The following is a 17811-nucleotide window of genomic DNA, read 5'->3' as shown; positions in this document are numbered from 1 at the left end:
TCAGATAGGAATATTAATCAGGAAATTGTTGTTCCTTCTTTGTGTTCTAACCCGTCTTCTCATAAACAACGTCTGCTGCACAACCTAGACGCGGTGCGTGCGTTGAAATTCTATCTACAGGCGACTAAGGATTTTCGCCAGTCTTCTGCTCTGTTTGTTGTTTTATCTGGGAAACGTAAGGGTCAGAAAGCCATGGCTACTTCTCTTTCTTTGTGGCTGAAGAGTATAATTCGTTTGGCCTATGAAACTGCTGGACAGCAGCCTCCTGAGAAGGTCACAGCTCATTTTTCGAGGGCTGTTTCCTCTTCCTGGGCATTCAAAAATGAAGCTTCTGTGGAACAGATTTGCAAGGCTACAACTTGGTGTCCTCTACACACTTTTTCAATTTGATACTTTTGCCTCGGCTGAGGCTTCTATTGGGAGAAAGGTTCTTCAAGTAGTGGTGCCTTCTGTTTATGTTTACTATCTTGTCCCTTCCTTATCCGTGTCATCTTGCTTGGGTATTGATTCCCAATAGTAATTATGATGATCCGTGGACTCACCGTGTCATTAGAGAGAAAATTAAATTTATGCTTACCTGATAAATTTGTTTCTTTCTTGACACGGTGAGTCCACGGCCCCTCCCTATATTTTCAGACAGTTTATTTTTTATAAATCTCAGGCACCTCTGCACCTTATATTACTTCCTTTCCCTTTGGTCGAATGACTGTGGGTTGTGGGTAAGGGGAGTGGTATTTAACAGCTTTGTGGTGGTGCTCTTTGCCTCCTCCTGCTGATCAGGATTGATATTCCCTATAGTAATTATGATGATCCGTGGACTCACTGTGTCAAGAAAGAAACAAATTTATCAGGTAAGCATAATTTTAATTTCTTTCATGTAATTAGCAAGAGTCCATGAGCTAGTGACGTATGGGATATACATTCCTACCAGGAGGGGCAGTTTCCCAAACCTCAAAATGCCTATAAATACACCCCTCACCACACCCACAATTAAGTTTTACAAACTTTGCCTCCCATGGAGGTGGTGAAGTAAGTTTGTGCTAGATTCTACGTTGATATGCGCTTCGCAGCAGGCTGAAGCCCGGTTTTCCTCTCAGAGTGCAGTGAATGTCAGAGGGATGTGAAGAGAGTATTGCCTATTTGAATACAATGGTCTTCCTCTAGGGGATCTATTTCATAGGTTCTCTGTTATCGGTTGTAGAGATTTCTTCTCCTACCTCCCTTTTCAGATCGACGATATACTCTTATATACCATTACCTCTACTGATTCTCGTTTAGTACTGGTTTGGCTATCAACTATATGTAGATGAGTGTCCTGGGGTAAGTAAGTCTTATTTTTTGTGACACTCTAAGCTATGGTTGGGCACTTTATATGTAAAGTTCTAAATATATGTGTTTAAACTTATATTTGCCATGATTCAGGATAATCAGTATTCCTTTATTCAGCCTGTCAGTTTCATTATTTGGGATAATGCATATGAATAAATATTTTTTCTTACCTTGAAAATTTTCAATTGACTATTTTTCCCTGCGGGCTGTTAGGCTCGCGGGGGCAGAAAATGCTTCATTTTATTGCGTCATTTTTGGCACAAACTTTTTTGGCACAAAATTTGGTCATTTCCGGTGCCGTAGTTGACGCCGGAAGTTGTTCGTAGTTACGTCATTTTTTTGACTCATGTGTATTCAGACGTTTTTTTTTGCGCCAAAAAATGTGGGCGTCTGTTTCGGCGTCAGAGGATGTGGCGTCATACTTGGCGCCAAAATATATGGGCGTTGTACTTGGCGCCAAAAATGTGGGCGTCTTTTTTTGTTCCACTTTTTCTCACATTATTTAAGTCTCATATTTTTGCTGCTTCTGGTTGCTAGAGGCTTGTTTGTTTTGCATTTTTCTCCCATTCCTGAAACTGTCATTTAAGGAATTTGATAATTTTGCTTTATATGTTGTTTTTTTCTATTACATATTGCAAGATATTTCACATGCTGTTCCTGAATCAGAAAATGCTAATGGATTCCTGTTGACTGATATCAGTCCTACCAAAGCTAAGTTCATTTATTTTAATGTTATGAATGTTTATCTTTAGCTATGGTTTGTAATAAGTTATCATGATAAACTTTTACATGCAGAATCTATTAGTATTTATGCTTCATATATTGCTATTCTTTTTACATCTTATGTACAAGATATACTTAGAAATTTATAAGAATATTTTTCTGATTCTATGTTAAAGGCTTTGTCTGACATCCCGCCTTCTAATAAAATTTTTAGGTCTTTTTCAAACTTCTTTTTTAGTTGATGAAGTTTCAAATGACCAACAACATACTGAATTATCCTTCTCAGATGGTGTTTTTTCTCATTCAGAATTTTCTTCATCAGATATTGACACTAACAAATCTACTTTTTTATTTTTATTAGAGTACATTTGTTCTTTGTTGAAAGGGTGTTGATTATTTTGGATATTGAGGTAACTAGTTCTTTTTCAAGACTAGCTAACATTTTATTTCTGCTTATTAATCTTCTGTGTTTTCAGAGGTTTTTTTCCAGTTCCTGATACTAAGGAATGGAATAGGCTGAGAATTTTTTTTTATTCCTTCTTCAAGGTTTTCAAAATTATATTCTTTGTCGGCAGTTAGTTTTCAGTTTTGAGGGTTCCCCAAATTAATGGGGCTATCTCTACTCCTGCTAAATATGCTATTGTTTCTATAGCAAAATAGTATTTATTTTTTTCCTTCAGATGTTTGTATCTTATTTATGGAAAATTATTTATTTTCAGGTACTTTTCTTGGACCTGTAATTTATTTGGATAATGTTACAATTTCTTCAAGATGGTTTGGATAAGGGTTTGTAAGTTCCTTGGAAGGACAAATCTCTGTTCTTTCTGTTCTTTTTCACAGAAAGATTGCTAATCATCCTGATATTCATTGTTTTGTACAGGCTTTGGTTCGTATCAAGCCTGTCATTAAGTAAATCTCTCCTCCTTGGAGTCTCAATTTGGTGCTGAGGGCTTTACAGGCTCCTCCGTTTGAACCTATGCATTCTCTGGACATTAAATTACTTTCTTGGAAAGTATTGTTCCTTTTGGCTATCTCTTCTGCTAGAAGAGTTTCTGAGTTATCTGCTCTTTCTTGTGAATCTCCTTTTCTGATTTTTCATCAGGATAAGGCAGTGTTACGGACTTCATTTAAATTTCTACCTAAGGTTGTGAATTCTAACAACATTAGTAGAGAAATTGTTGTCCCTTCATTGTGTGCAAATCCTAAGAATTCTCTAGAGAGGTCTTAGAGTTTTGAAATATTATGTTGAAACTTCTAAAGATTTCAGAACGACTTCTAGTCTATTTGTTATCTTTTCTGGTTCTAGGAAAGGTCAGAAGGCTTCTGCCATTTCTTTGGCATCCTGGTTTAAATCTTTGATTCATCATGCTTATGTGGAATCAGGTAAAACCCCGCCTCAAAGGATTACGGCTCATTCTACTAGGTCAGTTTCTACTTCCTGGGCTTTTAGGAATGAAGCTTCTGTTGATCAGATTTTGCATAGCAGCAATTTGGTCTTCTTTGCTTATTTTTACTAAATTCTACCATTTTTATGTGTTTTCTTCTTCTGAAGCAGTTTTTGGTAGAAAAGTACTTCAGGCAGCTGTTTCAGTTTTTCTGCTTATGATTTCAGTTTTTTTCTTTATAAGATTAAAACTTTTTGATTTGGGTTGTGGATTATTTTTTCAGCGGAATTGGCTGTCTTTATTTATCCCTCCCTCTCTAGTGACTCTTGCGTGGAAGTTCCACATCTTGGGTATCTGCTATCCCATACGTCACTAGCTCATGGACTCTTGCTAATTACATGAAAGAAAACATAATTTATGTAAGAACTTACCTGATAAATTAATTTCTTTCATATTAGCAAGAGTCCATGAGGCCCACCTTTTTTGTGGTGGTTATGATTTTTTTGTATAAAGCACAATTATTCCAATTCCTTATTTTTGATGCTTTCGCTCCTTTCTTATCACCCCACTTCTTGGCTATTCGTTAAACTGAATTGTGGGTGTGGTGAGGGGTGTATTTATAGGCATTTTGAGGTTTGGGAAACTTTGCCCCTCCTGGTAGGAATGTATATCCCATACGTTACTAGCTCATGGACTCTTGCTAATATGAAAGAAATGAATTTATCAGGTAAGTTCTTACATAAATTATGTTTTTCCTGTGGGAGTTCTGCCATGGCTGCCCTCAGATGTCACAGGGTCTTGTCCTGGAGCCTTCTACTGTGGTAATCTTGTATTTCCTACAAGATTTCCTTTACAATAGCCATATCTGCACTGTATGAACTCTCGCCTGGGTAATGCTGCAGCTGCATGCCTGGTAAGCCTGTGGAAGGGTGCTTTTGCAGGTAAGTGCTTTACCTTTGCACACACACAGCCCAGAGGCTATTTGTAGGTACTCAGTCACAGGTACAACATAGCCAGAAGACTCGCCCTTTTTCTCCTTTTGACATACTTTTGTGCCTGTTTTGCAGGTTCCTGCATACTTTATACTGTTTTAAAGCATTATAGACTATACTTAATGGATTTATTTTATTTTTATTAACTATCTGGCAGCTCTGTGGAGACCTTTTAGCACCTTTCCGTAATAGGTGTTTGGCCCTTTAAGATATCTGCTGGCATTTTTGTGCAGTTAACAGTTAAGTTGTGCACGCTCTAGTTTTGTAAGGGATTTGTTTTTATGGGTTTTTAATGCATATTTTGTACTGTTCTGGGTCTGTCATTCTGTAATCTAATCATGAATTTAGTTGCTAGAAAGGGGTTTGTACTCATGCAAAGTGCTGCCAGTGGGGTTTATTTAGCATTCTCAGTCTGAAGTCTGTTTGTTTTTTAGTGTATTTAACAAGCTTAGAATGTCAGAGGATTGTTGTACTGTTTTTACACTGTTTTATGGAACAAATAATCTTTTACTTCCTATATGGAATTTTATTCTGTGTATGACACTCAGGGGGCTTCAAATGTTGTTTTCCCTGAATATAAATCCAGTTTGTGTAAGGTTCTGAATATCTCAGTAGATAGCATACTGAACTAAGGACCAGGAGACACGGGTTAAAATCCAGGAGAGAACCCTGCTCAGCAATCACACACTAAACCTGTGTTTGTTACACTGTTAATGCAAGTTATGTCATAAAGACATTAAGTAATTTATTTATCAAGATTGTTTGGTTGCTATCCCTAAAATTATGTAGCATAATCACAAATCTGGGGATTTACCTTAATCTGTTGTAGTATTTGTGTAGAATGTCTCCTCCTCTGCCCCAATTTATCTGGGTTCCTGCAAGTTCTGACTGTGTGAAGGTTCTCTGATGACTGCATGTATTTGTTACATTTATCCTATCTGCAATAATGAAGATTATATATAATATACTGTTTGTTCTTAAGTGATTAAGGAAATGCTTATACACTATAGAGTTTTATATATATATGCCTATATATGATGCCTTCTGTGGGCATCGTCAGTGAGGTGCAGTTCTATCTCTCCAAGGGCATGTGTGCAGGGAGTCCACGTCTGGTTTCCCCCATTACTCTTAGGGAGTCCCAAGAGTAATTTGCATAAATATCAGAAGAGAGAGAGCAGCACTCCTGACTGATATGCTACAGGATATTTTTTCTCTGTGAAAGGGCATAGTGTGCTAAAAGAATGCGCACCCTGAGTTGTAATAAAAATGAACAGGCATGGAAGTTATTCTAGCTTTTGTTCTACAGTATCTCAGGAGTGCTTTTCTCTCTCTTTTGAGATATATATATATATATATATATATATATATATATATATATATATATATATGTGTGTGTGTGTGTATATATATATGTATATATATATATATATATATATATATATGTGTTACAAGTAAAGTCAGAAATTCTATGATTACGCAAGCAGCTCTGTGTAAAGCCCAAAGTAATGTAATTCCCCCATATACTATAACATTTTTTTGCTTCTGTCAGGGGAGTAGAAGGATGGAGCCCCGCCTATCCTCTGGCATTCACCCAAGTGAACCTTGGGGAATGAGGTTTATAACGGGGCTTTGCACCCCTTGAACCCCCAGGTGAGGCAAAAAAGATAGTGAGGATGTGGGAATTTACAGTGCATGGTTTATATGTTTGATAAATGTGTCTGTCATTGAAATGTGCTAAAAAGCAGGTAATTATTTTTTTAAATCAAATATATAGAAGATGTGGGAATTACAGTCCATTGTGTATATGTTTGATGCAGTGACTAATCAGTAGATTTATGATGTTACTTCAGGCTTTACCCAGAGCTGCTTGGGTAATCCTAGGATTACCCAATTTCTGACTATACCCACAACATATAATATGTCTTCATACATATAATTCCTCATTGGATATATGTTTATATGTGTGTACAGACAATATGTTATTTCTCCAACATAGGTGTGTCCGGTCCACGGCGTCATCCTTACTTGTGGGATATTCTCTTCCCCAACAGGAAATGGCAAAGAGCCCAGCAAAGCTGGTCACATGATCCCTCCTAGGCTCCGCCTACCCCAGTCATTCTCTTTGCCGTTGTACAGGCAACATCTCCACGGAGATGGCTTAGAGTTTTTTAGTGTTTAACTGTAGTTTTTATTATTCAATCAAGAGTTTGTTATTTTAAAATAGTGCTGGTATGTACTATTTACTCTGAAACAGAAAAGAGATGAAGATTTCTGTTTGTATGAGGAAAATGATTTTAGCAACCGTTACTAAAATCCATGGCTGTTCCACACAGGACTGTTGAGAGGAATTAACTTCAGTTGGGGGAACAGTGAGCAGTCTTTTGCTGCTTGAGGTATGACACATTCTAACAAGACGATGTAATGCTGGAAGCTGTCATTTTCCCTATGGGATCCGGTAAGCCATTTTTATTCACACAGTAAATAAGGGCTTCACAAGGGCTTATTAAGACTGTAGACATTTTCTGGGCTAAATCGATCATATTTACACATATTTAGCCTTGAGGAATCATTTAATCTGGGTATTTTTTGTAAAATAATATCGGCAGGCACTGTTTTAGACACTTTATTCTATTGGGGCTTTCCCTAATCATAGTCAGAGCCTCATTTTCGCGCCGGTATGGCGCACTTGTTTTTGAGAACAGCATGACATGCAGCTGCATGTGTGTGGAGCTCTGATACATAGAAAAGTCTTTCTGAAGGCATTATTTGGTATCGTATTCCCCTTTGGGCTTGGTTGGGTCTCAGCAAAGCAGATTCCAGGGACTGTAAAGGGGTTAAATATAAAAACGGCTCCGGTTCCGTTATTTTAAGGGTTAAAGCTTCCAAATTTGGTGTGCAATACTTTTAAGGCTTTAAGACACTGTGGTGAAATTTTGGTGAATTTTGAACAATTCCTTCATACTTTTTCGCAATTGCAGTAATAAAGTGTGTTCAGTTTAAAATTTAAAGTGACAGTAACGGTTTTATTTTAAAACGTTTTTTGTGCTTTGTTATCAAGTTTATGCCTGTTTAACATGTCTGAACTACCAGATAGATTGTGTTCTGACTGTGGGGAAGCCAAGGTTCCTTTTCATTTAAATAGATGTGATTTATGTCATAATAAATTTAGTAAAAATGATGCCCAAGATGATTCCTCAAGTGAGGGGAGTAAGCATGGTACTGCATCATCCCCTCCTTCGTCTACACCAGTTTTGCCCATACAGGAGGCCCCTAGTACATCTAGCGCGCCAATACTCCTTACTATGCAACAATTAACGGCTGTAATGGATAATTCTATCAAAAACATTTTAGCCAATATGCCCACTTATCAGCGAAAGCGCGACTGCTCTGTTTTAGAAAATACTGAAGAGCATGAGGCCGCTGATGATATTGTTTCTGAAGGGCCCCTACACCAGTCTGAGGGGGCCAGGGAGGTTTTGTCTGAGGGAGAAATTTCAGATTCAGGAAAAATTTCTCAACAAGCTGAACCTGATGTGATTACTTTTAAATTTAAGTTGGAACATCTCCGCGCTCTGCTTAAGGAGGTGTTATCCAATTTGGATGATTGTGATTATCTGGTCATTCCAGAAACACTATGTAAAATGGACAAGTTCCTAGAGGCCCCGGGGCCCCCCGAAGCTTTTCCTATACTCAAGCGGGTGGCGTACATTGTTAATAAAGAATGGGACAGGCCCGGTGTACCTTTCGTACCTCCCCCCATATTTAAAAACTTGTTTCCTATAGTCGACCCTAGAAAGGACTTATGGCAGACAGTCCCCAAGGTCGAGGGGGGCGGTTTCTACTCTAAACAAGCGCACCACTATACCCATAGAAGATAGTTGTGCTTTCCAAGATCCTATGGATAAAAAATTAGAAGGTTTGCTAAAAAAGATGTTTGTTCAGCAAGGTTACCTTCTACAACCAATTGCATGCATTGTCCCTGTCACTACAGCCGCGTGTTTCTGGTGCGATGAGCTAGAAAAGGCGATTATTAGTAATTCTTCTTCTTATGAGGAGATTATGGACAGAATTCGTGCTCTTAAATTGGCTAATTCTTTCACCCTAGACGCCACCTTGCAATTGGCTAGATTAGCGGCGAAAAATTCTGGGTTTGCTATTGTGGCGCGCAGAGCGCTTTGGTTAAAATCTTGGTCAGCGGATGCGTCTTCCAAGAACAAATTGTTTGACATTCCTTTCAAGGGGAAAACACTGTTTGGCCCTGACTTGAAAGAGTTTATCTCTGATATCACTGGGGGCAAGGGCCACGCCCTTCCTCAGAATAGGTCCTTTCAAGGCCAAAAATAAACCTAATTTTCGTCCCTTTCGCAGAAACGGACCAGCCCCAAGTGCTACGTCCTCTAAGCAGGAGGGTAATACTTCTCAAGCCAATCCAGCCTGGAGACCAAGGCAAGGCTGGAACAAAGGAAAGCAGGCCAAGAAACCTGCCACTGCTCCCAAGACAGCATGAGATGCGGGCCCCCGATCCGGGTCCGGATTTGGTGGGGGGCAGACTCTCTCTCTTCACTCAGGCTTGGGCAAGAGATGTTCTGGATCCTTGGGCGCTAGAAATAGTCTTCCAAGGTTATCTTCTGGAAGTGATTCATCCTGTTCCATTAAAAGAACGAGGGATGGGGTTCTACTCCAATCTGTTCGTAGTTCCCAAAAAAGAGGGAACGTTCAGACCAATCTTAGATCTCAAGATCCTAAACAAGTTTCTCAAGGTTCCATCGTCCAAAATGGAAACCATTCGAGCAATCCTTCCATCCAGGAAGGTCAATTCTTGACCACGGTGGATTTAAAGGATGCGTATCTACATATTCCTGTCCACAAGGAACATCATCGGTTCCTAAGGTTCGCATTCCTGGACAAGCATTACCAGTTCGTGGCGCTTCCTTTCGGATTAGCCACTGTTCCAAGGATTTTCACAAAGGTACTAGGGTCCCTTCTGGCGGTGCTAAGACCAAGGGGCATTGCTGTAGTACCTTACTTGGACGACATTCTGATTCAAGCGTCGTCCCTTCCTCAAGCAAAGGCTCACACGGACATAGTCCTGGCCTTTCTCAGATCTCACGGATGGTAAGTGAACGTGGAAAAGGGTTATCTATCTCCGTCGACAAGAGTTCCCTTCTTGGGAACAATAATAGACTCCTTAGAAATGAGGATTTTCTGACAGAGACCAGAAAAACAAAACTTCTAAACTCTTGTCGGATACTTCCTTCCGTTCCTCTTCCTTCCATAGCACAGTGCATGGAAGTGATAGGTTTGATGGTAGCGGCAATGGACATAGTTCCTTTTGCGCGCATTCATCTAAGACCATTTCAATTGTGTATGCTCAGTCAGTGGAATGGGGACTATACAGACTTGTCTCCGAAGATACAAGTAAATCAGAGGACCAGAGACTCACTCCGTTGGTGGCTGTCCCTGGACAACCTGTCGCAAGGGGTGACCTCCCGCAGACCAGAGTGGGTCATTGTCACGACCGACGCCAGTCTGATGGGCTGGGGCGCGGTCTGGGGATCCCTGTAAGCTCAGGGTCTTTGGTCTCGGGAAGAATCTCTTCTACCGATAAATATTCTGGAACTGAGAGCGATATTCAATGCTCTCAAGGCTTGGCCTCAGCTAGCGAGGGCCAAGTTCATACGGTTTCAATCAGACAACATGACGACTGTTGCGTACATCAACCATCAGGGGGGAACAAGGAGTTCCCTGGCGATGGAAGAAGTGACCAAAATCATTCAATGGGCGGAGACTCGCTCCTGCCACCTGTCTGCAATCCACATCCCAGGAGTGGAAACTTGGGAAGCGGATTTTCTGATTCGTCAGACATTGCATCCGGGGGTGTGGGAACTCCATACGGAAATCTTTGCCCAAATCACTTAACTGTGGGGCATTCCAGACATGGATCTGATGGCCTCTCGTCAGAACTTCAAGGTTCCTTGCTACGGGTCCAGATCCAGGGATCCCAAGGCGACTCTAGTAGATGCACTAGTAGCACCTTGGACCTTCAACCTAGCTTATGTATTCCCGCCGTTTCCTCTCATCCCCAGGCTGGTAGCCAGGATCAATCAGGAGAGGGCGTAGGTGATCTTGATAGCTCCTGCGTAACCACGCAGGACTTGGTAGGCAGATCTGGTGAATATGTCATCGGCTTCACCATGGAAGCTACCTTTGAGACGAGACCTTCTTGTTCAAGGTCCGTTCGAACATCCGAATCTGGTCCTACTCCAGCTGACTGCTTGGAGATTGAACGCTTGATCTTATCAAAGCGAGGGTTCTCAGATTCTGTTATTGATACTCTTGTTCAGGCCAGAAAGCCTGTAACTAGAAAAATTTACCACAAAATATGGAAAAAATATATCTGTTGGTGTGAATCTAAAGGATTCCCTTGGGACAAGGTAAAGATTCCTAGGATTCTATCCTTTCTTCAAGAAGGATTGGAGAAAGGATTATCTGCAAGTTCCTTGAAGGGACAGATTTCTGCCTTGTCTGTGTTACTTCACAAAGAGCTGGCAGCTGTGCCAGATGTTCAAGCCTTTGTTCAGGCTCTGGTTAGAATCAAGCCTGTTTACAAACCTTTGACTCCTCCTTGGAGTCTCAACTTAGTTCTTTCAGTTCTTCAGGGGGTTCCGTTTGAACCCTTACATTCCGTTGATATTAAGTTATTATCTTGGAAAGTTTTGTTTTTGGCTGCAATTTCTTCCGCTAGAAGAGTTTCAGAATTATCTGCTCTGCAGTGTTCTCCTCCTTATCTGGTGTTCCATGCAGATAAGGTGGTTTTACGTACTAAACCTGGTTTTCTTCCAAAAATTGTTTCTAACAAAAACATTAACCAGGAGATAGTCGTGCCTTCTTTGTGTCCGAAACCAGTTTCGAAGAAGGAACGTTTGTTGCACAATTTGGATGTTGTTCGCGCTCTAAAATTCTATTTAGATGCTACAAAGGATTTTAGACAAACATCTTCCTTGTTTGTTGTTTATTCTGGTAACAGGAGAGGTCAAAAAGCAACTTCTACCTCTCTCTCTTTTTGGATTAAAAGCATCATCAGATTGGCTTACGAGACTGCCGGACGGCAGCCTCCTGAAAGAATCACAGCTCATTCCACTAGGGCTGTGGCTTCCACATGGGCCCTCAAGAACGAGGCTTCTGTTGATCAGATATGTAGGGCAGCGACTTGGTCTTCACTGCACACTTTTACCAAATTTTACAAGTTTGATACTTTTGCTTCTTCTGAGGCTATTTTTTGGGAGAAAGGTTTTGCAAGCCGTGGTGCCTTCCATTTAGGTGACCTGATTTGCTCCCTCCCTTCATCCGTGTCCTAAAGCTTTGGTATTGGTTCCCACAAGTAAGGATGACGCCGTGGACCGGACACACCTATGTTCGAGAAAACAGAATTTATGTTTACCTGATAAATTACTTTCTCCAACGGTGTGTCCGGTCCACGGCCCGCCCTGGTTTTTTTAATCAGGTCTGATAATTTATTTTCTTTAACTACAGTCACCACGGTATCATATGGTTTCTCCTATGCAAATATTCCTCCTTAACGTCGGTCGAATGACTGGGGTAGGCGGAGCCTAGGAGGGATCATGTGACCAGCTTTGCTGGGCTCTTTGCCATTTCCTGTTGGGGAAGAGAATATCCCACAAGTAAGGATGACGCCGTGGACCGGACACACCGTTGGAGAAAGTAATTTATCAGGTAAACATAAATTCTGTTTTTATACAATTCTTATTAGATTGAACTGATGATGTACATGCAGCAGAAATATACAGATTGTTTCTTTATTATGTAAACCTTTGTGTCTAGTTAGAACTGAAGACATATGTCCCATACTATTATCTAGTGTACACAATATTTCTTCTATAAGGTACGACGAGTCCACGGATTCATCCTTTACTTGTGGGATATTATCCTCCTGCTAACAGGAAGTGGCAAAGAGCACCACAGCAGAGCTGTCTATATAGCTCCTCCCTTAGCTCCACCCCCAGTCATTCTCTTTGCCTACTCTAAGTACTAGGAAGGGTAAAGTGAAAGAGGTGATAAAATGTTTTTATTTTCTAAAAGCAAGAGTTTTTTATTTTAAATGGTACCGGTGTGTACTATTTTCTCTCAGGCAGCAGATGGATGAAGACTTCTGCCTGGAGGCTAATGATCTTAGCATTTGTCACAAAGATCCAGAGCAGTTTCCACAGAATGGCTGAAGAGTACAAGAAACTTCAGTGTGAGGAACGTTTTTCATGCTATATAGCAGTGAGGTATGTTCAGTAATTTTTTTTCTGGAGAGACTGTGGTATTTCAGAATTGGCTGACAGTATTCCCATGAGGGTAAGGGTAAGCAGTAAGCCTAACAGAAGAGGGGTATTACTAAGCTTGCATAAAGGGGCTGAGAAAAAATGGTTGACACAGAGTTTGAATGTTTGTGGGCAAACGTTTATTAACCTGGGAGTCCTGATAACGTTTTTGGCAGTGAAGTTTTTTATACTTTATTAGAGGGTACACTTAGCTTCTGTTTCTGGGTTTGAGAACCCACATGGCTAGTTTGAGACCACTCTGGTGCAGTTCATTTGGACTGAGAGACATCGAGTGAGATGGACGGGGCCTATTTTCGCGCCTCAGTTGCGCAGTTGTATTAGCAAGTCTAGCAGCAAGCTCCAACTCCGGTGGGCCCTTATGGAAGTTTTGGGCCAAATCGAAGCTTTAACTCTGTTGTTCCAGTTCCCTGAGGGCAGGTAGGCGCCACAGCAGGGCTGTGCCGAGGTGCAGGGAGAGTTTTTTTTAGGATTTAAACCGTTATTAATGATCCGGTTTTTTACATAAGGGTTAAGTGTTCCTTTCCTTGTGGGGCAAACTTAGCTGCTTAATTTGAATATTTATACAAAAAATTGGAAAGATTGGATTAATTTAAAGCAGTTTTGCAGAACATGTATGCTTTTTTTCTCTAGGCGCAGTACCGTTTTTTAAGATTGTTATTTTTTCACTAAATAAAGTGTTTTCAAGCCTGTTTGTGGTCATTACTAGCCTGTCTGACATTGAAGAAAGCCAATGTTCAATGTGTTTAGAAGTCATTGTGGAACCCCCACTTAAAATGTGTCCCTCATGCACTGAAAGGGCAATAAATTGCAAAGAACATATTTTAGCTGATAAAAGTATGTCGCAGGGTGATTCTCAGTCAGAAGGGAATCAGATTATGCCATCTAATTCTCCCCAAGTGTCACAGCCATTAACGCCCGCACAAGCGACGCCAAGTACTTCTAGTGCATCAAATTCTTTCACCCTTCAAGATATGGCCGCAGTTATGAATACTACCCTCAAAGAGGTTTTATCTAAGCTACCTGGGTTGCAGGGGAAGCGCAGTAGGTCTGGTGTGGGAGTAAATGCTGAGCCCTCTGATGCTTTATTAGCCATATCCGATGTACCCTCACAATGTTCTGAGTTGGGGGTGAGGGATTTACTGTCTGAGGGAGAGATTTCTGATTCAGGAAAGATGTTCCCTCAGACAGACTCAGATATGACGGCTTTTAAATTTAAACTAGAACACCTCCGCTTGTTGCTCAGGGAGGTTTTAGCGACTCTGGATGATTGTGACCCTATTGTAATTCCAGAGAAATTGTGTAAAATGGACAGATATCTAGAGGTTCCTGCTTACACTAATGTTTTTCCGGTCCCTAAGAGGATTTCGGACATTGTTACTAAGGAGTGGGATAGACCAGGTATTGAGTTTTCTCCCCCTCCTACTTTTAAGAAAATGTTTCCCATATCGGACACCATGAGGGATTCGTGGCAGACGGTCCCTAAGGTGGAGGGGAGCTATTTCTACCCTGGCTAAGCGTGCAACTATACCTATTGAGGACAGTTGTGCTTTCAAAGATCCTATGGATAAAAAATTAGAGGGTCTTCTAAAGAAAATATTTATTCATCAGGGTTTTCTTCTGCAACCTATAGCATGCATTGTTCCTGTAACTACTGCAGCTGCTTTTTGGTTTGAGGCTCTAGAAGAGGCTCTTCAGGTTGAGACCCCATTAGATGATATTCTGGATAGAATTAGGGCTCTCAAGCTAGCTAATTCTTTCATTTCAGATGCCGCTTTTCAACTGGCTAAATTAGCGGCAAAGAATTCAGGTTTTGCCATTTTAGCGCGTAGAGCGTTATGACTTAAGTCCTGGTCTGCTGACGTGTCATCAAAATCTAAGCTTTTAGCCATCCCTTTCAAGGGTAAGACCCTATTCGGGCCTGAACTGAAAGAGATCATTTCAGACATCACTGGAGGAAAAGGCCATGCCCTTCCTCAGGATAAGACAAATAAGATGAGGACCAAACAAAATAATTTTCGTTCCTTTCAAAACTTCAAAGGTGGTCCCTCTTCCTCCTCCCCTGCTGCAAAGCAGGAGGGGAATTTTGCTCAATCTAAGTCAGTCTGGAGACCTAACCAGGATTGGAACAAAGGTAAACAGGTCAAGAAGCCTGCTGCTGCCACCAAGACAGCATGAAGGAGCAGCCCCCGATCCGGGACCGGACCTAGTAGGGGGCAGACTTTCTCTCTTTGCTCAGGCTTGGGCAAGAGACGTTCAGGACTCCTGGGCTTTAGAAATTGTGACCCAGGGGGTATCTTCTAGACTTCAAAGATTCTCCTCCAAGGGGGAGATTTCATCTTTCTCGATTGTCTGTAAACCAGACAAAAAGAGAGGCGTTCTTACGCTGTGTAGAAGACCTATATACCATTGGAGTAATCTGCCCAGTTCCAAGAAAAGAACAGGGGCAGGGGTTTTACTCCAATCTGTTTGTGGCTCCCAAAAAAGCGGGAACCTTCAGACCAATTTTAGATCTCAAGATCCTAAACAAATTCCTCAGAGTCCCATCCTTCAAGATGGAGACCATTCGGACTATTTTACCAATGATCCAGGAGGGTCAATATATGACCACCGTGGATTTAAAGGATGCGTAGCTGCACATCCCTATCCACAAAGAACATCACCAGTTTCTCAGATTCGCCTTTCTGGACAAGCATTACCAGTTTGTGGCTCTTCCCTTCGGGTTGGCCACAGCTCTCAGAATTTTAACATAGGTGCTAGGGTCCCTTCTGGCGATTCTAAGGCCGTGGGGCATAGCAGTGGCGCCTTATCTGGACGATATCTTAATTCAGGCGTCAACTTACCAACTAGCCAAATCTCTCACGGACATCATGTTGGCTTTTCTCAGATCTCACGGGTGGAAGGTGAACGTAAAAAAGAGTGCACTTACCCCTCTCACAAGAGTTCCATTCCTGGGAACTCTGATAGATTCGGTAGACATGAAAATTCTTCTGACGGAGGTCAGGAAATCAAAGGTTTTAACCACCTGCCGAACTCTTCATTCCATTCCTCGGCCGTCAGTGGCTCAGTGTATGGAGGTAATCAGACTAATGGTAGCGGCAATGGACATAGTTCCGTTTGTTCGCTTGCATCTCAGACCACTGCAACTATGCATGCTCAAACAGTGGAGTGGGGATTATGCAGATTTATCTCCTCAGATACACCTGGATCAAGAGACCAGAGACTCTCTTCTTTGGTGGTTGTCACAGGATCATCTGTCCCAGGAAATGTGTTTCCGCAGGCCAGCATGGGTCATAGTGACGACGGACGCCAGCCTAATATGCTGGGGTGCAGTCTGGTATTCCCTGAAAGCACAGGGAGTGTGGACTCAGGAGGATGCACTCCTCCCGATAAATATTCTAGAACTGAGAACGATTTTCAACACGCTTCAGGCGTGGCCTCAGCTGGCTTCAGCCAGATTCATAAGATTCCAGTCGGACAATATCATGACTGTAGCATATATAAATCATCAGGGGGGAGCAAAGAGTTCTCTAGCGATGATAGAGGTTACGAAAATAATTTGATGGGCAGAGACTCACTCTTGCCATCTATCAGCAATCTATATCCCAGGAGTGGAGAACTGGGAAGCGGATTTTCTAAGTCGTCAGACTTTTCATCCGGGGGAGTGGGTACTCCATTCGGAGATGTTTGCACAATTGATTCATCAATGGGGCACACCAGAATTGGATCTGAAGGCGTCTCGTCAGAACGCCAAACTTCCTTGTTACGGGTCCAGATCAAGGGATCCTCAAGCAGTACTGATAGATGCTCTTGCAGTACCTTGGTCGTTCAACCTGGCTTATGTGTTTCCACCATTTCCTCTCCTTCCTCGTCTGATTGCCAGAATCAAACAGGAGAGAGCTTCTGTGATTTTGATAGCTCCTGCGTGGCCACGCAGGACTTGGTATACAGACCTGGTGGACATGTCATCTCTACCACCTTGGACACTACCACTGAGACGGGAACTTCTCATTCAAGGTCCGTTCCAGCATCCAAATCTAGTTTCTCTGCGGCTGACTGCCTGGAGATTGAATGCTTAATTATCCAAGTGGGGATTCTCTAAGTCGGTCATAGATACCTTGATTAAGGCTCGAAAGCCTGTCACTAGGAAGATTTGTCATAAGATATGGCGTAAATATCTTTATTGGTGTGAATCCAAAGGCTACTCATGGAGTAAGTTCAGGATTCCTAGGATTTTGTCCATTCTCCAAGAAGGATTGGAGAAGGGGTTATCAGCTAGTTCCCTAAAGGAACAGATATCTGCTTTGTCAATTTTACTGCACAAGCGTCTGGCAGATGTTCCAGACGTTCAGTCGTTTTGTCAGGCTTTAGTTAGAATCAAGCCTGTGTTTAAACCTGTTGCTCCGCCATGGAGTTTGAATTTAGTTCTTAAAGTTCTTCAAGGGGTTCCGTTTGAACCTATGCATTCCATAGATATTAAGCTTCTATCTTGGAAAGTTCTGTTTTTAGTTGCTATCTCTTCGGCTCGAAGAGTTTCTGAACTATCTGCATTGCAATGCGACTCGCCTTATCTTGTTTTTCATTCTGATAAGGTGGTTTTGCGTACCAAACCTGGATTCCTTCCTAAGGTTGTTACTAATAGGAATATTAATCAGGAAATTGTTGTTCCTTCCCTCTGTCCTAATCCTTCCTCTAAGAAGGAGCATCTATTGCACAACTTGGACGTGGTTCGTGCTTTTAAGTTTTACTTGCAAGCGACCAAAGATTTCCGTCAAACATCTTCTCTGTTTGTTGTCTATTCTGGAAAGCATAGAGGTTAAAAAGCTACGGCTACCTCTCTTTCTTTTTGGCTGAAAAGCATCATCCGTTTGGCATATGAAACTGCTGGACAGCAGCCTCCTAAAAGAGTTACAGCTCACTCTACTAGAGCGGTGGCTTCCACATGGGCTTTTAAAAATGATGCTTCTGTTGAACAGATTTGTAAGGCTGCGACTTGGTCTTCACTTCATACCTTTTACAAATTTGATACTTTTGCTT

General features: G+C 41.6%; 1 protein-coding gene across 4 annotated transcripts in view; it reads left to right on the top strand.

Annotated features, from left to right (window-relative positions):
• Positions 1-17811, top strand: part of CHD2 (chromodomain helicase DNA binding protein 2) — a 1035232-nt gene that overhangs the window by 796239 nt on the left and 221182 nt on the right. The window lies entirely within an intron of this gene.

Source organism: Bombina bombina, chromosome 6, assembly GCF_027579735.1.
Source record: "Bombina bombina isolate aBomBom1 chromosome 6, aBomBom1.pri, whole genome shotgun sequence".
NCBI classification, from domain to species: Eukaryota; Metazoa; Chordata; class Amphibia; order Anura; family Bombinatoridae; genus Bombina; species Bombina bombina.
Note: the sequence above shows the minus strand (reverse complement) of the source record. Positions and strands in the feature narration are given on the sequence as shown.